This window comes from Lissotriton vulgaris, chromosome 9 (assembly GCF_964263255.1).
Source record: "Lissotriton vulgaris chromosome 9, aLisVul1.2, whole genome shotgun sequence".
Lineage (NCBI taxonomy): Eukaryota > Metazoa > Chordata > Amphibia > Caudata > Salamandridae > Lissotriton > Lissotriton vulgaris.
This window is the reverse complement of record NC_141697.1, coordinates 160,994,499-161,000,498: the sequence shown is the minus strand read 5'-3', so window position 1 is coordinate 161,000,498 and position 6,000 is coordinate 160,994,499.

Below are 6,000 nucleotides of genomic sequence, written 5' to 3'. Positions count from 1 at the left end.
CGATCATTGGTCAATGCCAGGACACAGTTTGGTAACAGTGCCCTTTACAAATCTCACTAACATTAACAGCAAATCACTTGTATTGACCACCCCTCTAGTGACATACCAGAGGCCTAGCCCATCTGACAGATCCTCTGTCTTGCCAGGGTGAATAGTAATGGAGAACGGGAGCATCCCTGATGGGTGCCTCCACTGACCCAGAAGGGGGCCAAGACGCCTCTCGGCTGGATGAATCCGCACAGCAGTTTCATGGGTTTCCAGTGACATCTCCGTCTGGGTCCGATTGCAATGACATCACATGTGCCCATTACTGCATGTATACAATGACTGCTCAACAGCAACTTAATTTCTTCCCATTCTGTCAATCTAGTGGTAGCAGTGCCCCAGTTGTCTGCTAGGTAGTTGGACAGTGCAGTGCTAGTCGAACTCCAGAATACTGGATCCTCAGGTGCAGTGGTTTGCAATCACCAAGTTGGCACTGGAGGGAGTAGCTCTCCCTACATTAGTTGTAGCTGGTATGGGTTATGCTCTGAGAGGGTCTTTCTTAAATACTCAGCACTTGCCATTTTTAGCTGGGTAAACCAAAATCCTATGCAACATTGTGATTAGTTCATGAGAGTTCATCAAGTGGTAAAGTACGATTGTCAATAAAGTCCAAATTTGTCAAACAAATTCTTGTCTTTTATTCAAACAAGAACAAAGAGAATCCAGCCAACACGTGTTTCATCTAGCGGGAAATATCCCACAACTTCTTCAGTACTGGAAAAGATACAATAATTCTTGTATAAACACCTTATACTATATTAAAGATAGTAACATGGGAGGAAAAAATTACTCCCAGTGGTCTGAGTGAAACTCAAATCACAACTTAACGTGGAAACCCTAAACATATTCAAAAAGCCAGTGGTGACAATGTAATCGCTCTGTTCAACTGGTGTGAAGAAATGTCCCAAACATAATTAACTCAAGAGGCAGTTGTGAAGTGTTGGATGCCATACATGTGCTATGTATATATCGTATAGCACGCAGTAAACAGAGTCACGGCAAGATAAACAAAACATTTTCAAGGAGCCAATAGTAACAATTAAATCACTCTCTTCAGTGGTTGTGAAGAAATATGCGAAACCTTATTCTCTCAAGATGTAGTCGTCCCCATCAACAGAGACCAGCATCCTGGTGAAGGCATGACTCGAGCAGCGGAACACTGTTGAACTAGTAAAGAAAGGCTGATACAGCGGGTCAGAGGCACTGAATGAGTCTTACTCCAAAAAGAAGCAACTCTGATTAAGCCAGAACGGGAACAATGTTACTGTATTGCCCACTCCTACTATCCTGATTGTCCCGTCCCTCTGCTACCCTCCTTTTGGCCATTTCAAACCAGCAATAGTAATTTATGCCAATTACATTGGCTCCCCATTAGGCAGAGGATTTTATTCAAAGGTCTGTCTATCGCACATAAGGCGGTCTATGGTAATGCTGCTAGCTACATTAAAGCCAGACTGGTGCAGTACATCCCCAGAAGGACCCTGCGCTCGTCTGAGGACACTCTTCTGGTTAGCCCGCTCTACCGTATGACCACCCTCGGTGGTCGTGCTTTCTCAACTACCCTGCCGGCAGCTTGGAATAAGTTACCATTAGGCTTACGGACGGAACCAAATCTATTGCCTTTTAGGCGAATGTTAAAAACGGTGCTCTTTCGAGAAGCGTGGGGTTTGATATAATTCGGTTGCCTGTTTTCTGTAACGATCAGTTTTTCAAGTTCAAGCGCTTAGAGACCAATCGGTGATAATGCGCTATACGAATGTAATAAATAAATAAATAAATAAAACCAATTGTACAAAACACACCAACCTACCTCAAGGACACCAAGAGTCTACTCCAAGATTTCACCTTCACTGAGCACATGGTGACACTCGTAACCCTAGACATCGAGAGCCTTTACACCAGCATCCCCCAGGACGATACCATCAGAGTCCTGGGGGAGGCTTTAGAAACGGTGGACTGGAACTATCAGACATCTAAAGAATTCATCATTGAGTGTGCTACACTAGAATTGAAAGAGAACTTTTTTTCTTACAAGGGGCAGCTCTTTCTACAATGCACAGGTACATCCATGGGCAGTACTTTTGCCCCGAGTGTGGCGGGCCTATATGTCGCGGACTTCAAGACCAAACATATCCTACCACCTAACGGACCCTTCATGTCTTCCGTACAAATCTGGAAGCGTTACATCGACGACGTCCTGATGGTGTGGAAGGGTAGTGATGACCAACTGGCAGCCTTCCTGACATGGATCAACACCCTGGATCCAAATCTGAAATTCGCCCACACCGCCAGTAAAACTGAAGCAATCTTCTTGGACGTAACAATCACTGTGACGGGTACCAGTTTGTCAACTAAAACTCACTACAAGCCAACCGCCCAAAACTACTTGCTCGAGTTTAGTAGCTTTCACCCCCGGCCACTTAAAGAGAGCCTACCGTATGGTCAGTACATACGAATTAGGCGCAATTGCAAGACTTCAAGGCACAATCACTCGGCCTGACCGAGAAATTAAAGTCCAGAGGCTATCCAATATCAACTTTGAGCAAAGGCTATAAAAGGGCGCACAATCAACCTCGAGAAGCCCTTTTGGAGGACACAACCAACCTGTCCAAAGACATTCCACTCACCTGCGTGACCACATACAGTAGCCTCTCGAATATCATGAAGAAGTCTATTAATAAGAACTGGCGGATAATATCAAGCATCAAGAAAGACTGGGACAAACCACTGTTCTCTTTCAAGAAGGGGCGCAGTCTAAAAGACGCACTGGTTCACACACGCCCTAAAGTGAACGCACCGGCTGGGGTACCCTCTGTGACAGACTCATGGGGTTTACCAAAAGTGACAGGGCACTTCCCGTGCTCAAATTGTAGCGTTTGCCACCTCACCACAGCATCCAAATCATTAACATTGGAGGAGGTGAAAACATGGACGCAAAGTGGACATACTAACTGTAACTCGTCCAATCTCATATATCTCATCACCTGCCCATGCGACCTCCGCTATGTGGGTATGACTACCAGGAAGGTCGAGCAGAGAATTTGCGAGCATAGGAGTAACATCAGGTGCAAAAAGGCTACCACGAAAATGAGCAGGCACTTCCTTGAGAGTAATCACACTACCAACGACATGCGGTGGACTGTGATAGAACAATTGGACACTGGTAATAACATTACCAACTGTCTGTTTGAAAAAGAGCAGAGGTGGGTGTATAGTCTAGGGACCCACCTCACTGGACTGAAGGACGAATTACCCTGGAACTCTGTATTAAGATGACCCCTTCATTCATGACATCAGAACAGTGGCCCTTTGTAGTCAACCTCAAAACTATCTGCATCTGTATTCACCCTCTAACTGACGCAGACTCTGCCAGCGCCAGTTTTCACCCTTTTCATGTGGTTTCAACTTATCATATCCCCAGCGCCAGGGTCTCCCCAACACAATCGTTTGACTCTGCATTGTGACCAGTGAATGTGCCTCAGTGTATATTCATGATCGCCCCCTCGGGAGTGAATTATTCCCTGGACTGTCCCGCCAATAGACACTGCACAGTGGTCCCCGTCATCATAATTATTGCGGGCAAACACAACATCTTTATTACAAGAACTGTCGTCTAATGTCATTTGTGGTCAGCTCCATACATCTCCGTGCAACTATAGTCCGTGTGCAAACATGAACTCTTAATTTTATGTTAAGCATACACTTCGGTTTAGGTTGAACCTTGTGCAGTGTACTTATACGCCTATACGCCTAGCCTAGCCTAAAAAAGTTTACGCGTCTTGAATTTCGCGTTGACTCTCTGTGGCAGCAGGACATGCTCTAGCTTCTGAGCAATCCGGACCACATGACGGTCGTTGTCTCAGCAACGCCATCCAAACAGCAGGCTTGATGTTCTGGTCCGGCCTCTCTCTGATATGGACCCCATGTGACTACACGCGTCATGAACCATCTCCCGCTCCGATTGGCACTACACCCTGAGACCCACCTAGTCACCACGCGGCCACGCCCCCCGAAACGAGTCGCGTTACTTGCTTAGCACTTTTAAACAGCATCGCCGGCTTTGTTCTGTATCTTCGGGGTCCGGTCGAGGGTGCAGCAGGTATACTGAGGGTGCCTGGCGTTGAGGGTGTAAGTAAACAACCAGCCTTGGGTGAATTTGATCCTGGCAGCAACATCGCTAAGATAAGTAATATTCTGCCTATTTCTGACCCTGTTATATCTTTTTTCCCCTATGAAGGGTGTGCCAATTACACTACCACCCCCTCCCGAGACCCATGGTGTACCCTGAATACACCTAACAAGTGAGACATTTTATTTTAATCATTCAACACAGGATTCTAGACCTTTGGTCAATTTATCCTGACGAGGAACACGCGCTTCCTTTTTAACCCACCGCACTTTACTAGTTCACTGGTAGCCACGACACTCCCTTACAATTAGTGTTTACGTGCCCAGGGACAGAGGTTGGTGTTAAACATACTGGTAAAGCGCCGCCCACTGACCACCCACATCGAATGGAGCACCATGGATTTACCTATGTGAATAGGACCAACTACTAATTGTTTGTCCTGGCCTATGTGTATGTCTATGTCGTTTTCTTTTTACAGGTGCAGAAACCAAATTTGGTAAGCCTCCTAAACCAGGAGTAACTAGGAGGAGATCCCTCTTCCTTCTTGCACTTTTTTGTCACTCTTTTTTTCACTATTCACGTCCCTAGGTTAGGGTGGGCCTTAGCGCGCTCATACCGCCAGGGTTTAGTACACTTCTATAGCCCTGATGAATGCCTGGTAAAATACACTGGTTCAAGGCAGAAACATGTTAACTGACAGTAGATAATCTTGGAAATAACCACACAACTAATTGTGGACTAATTTCCTACACTAATGTTTTTACTTATGACCTAGTGATCATTTAATAAATATTTTTTGGATACACTGAAGACCTTTTTTAATCCCTCACCACCATTTAATTTTATTTATTCTCACTGCACGCCTGAACTCACAAAAAAACCTGCTCCGCAGTAGACCTGGCGTCAAAGCACACTAAAGAGGCACTCTGCCTCTTTAGTGGGGCCCAATGAAGAAGCATGTCACCACCAGGTTAGCGAGTGAGGGCTTTCCTAACTAACCTAAGTGAGGCTAGTTTCTTTTTCTCCTTTTCTGGCCTTTTCTTGATTAGAATTATTATCAAGACCTTTGTATATGTCTCTCTTATTAAGGGCACTGGTTGGTTGCCACTTTCATTTCTTTCCTTTGTATCAGCACTAAAGTCTTTCCCTCTGCAAGAGTGTTGTTTTTATTGTAGATAGTCCATTGCAATTGTTTAACTTTCGCTTGGCATTTCACTTTTGTCTCTGGACTGTGTCTTATCTGTTCCACAATAGTTTCTATATTGAAAAAGTCCTTCTTATTACACTACTCGCTCTCCAGAATGGATGCTTTTATTGTTGATAATCCGTTGGAATCGTTTAAAATCCGACTGTCATCTGTTTAACTGTTGCATTTGCACCATGTCTTTTCAGTCCCGCAATAATTTATGAGATGAGAAATCCTTCTTGTTTCACTAATCGCTCTCCCTTACGGATTTTATCTTTGCCCAGAACGAAGGTGGAAGACTTCGGCGCCGGGTAGTTAAGATCTTATAGCGTGTTATATCCCTCTGGGTTTTGCCAATCCTTACTCGTAAAACTTGCTGCCTCTTCTCACAGGCACCCGCGTCGACCTTCTCCAAAAACACGATCCTTGAGGCATCTTTGATCTAACCTTGAAAAATTAATACTTCCAGGAATCCTGCCCCAGTAAACTCCGCTATGCAGCGGAATCCGAAGTTTTTACTGAACTCTGTGCTCCAAGGGAAACTTACCGCACACCACTATACCTACTCTGAGAGAAGGGGACTGCCTCACCGTGTGTAGCTCTACAAACAACCATCCTTAGGGATTAACCTATGCCGTAG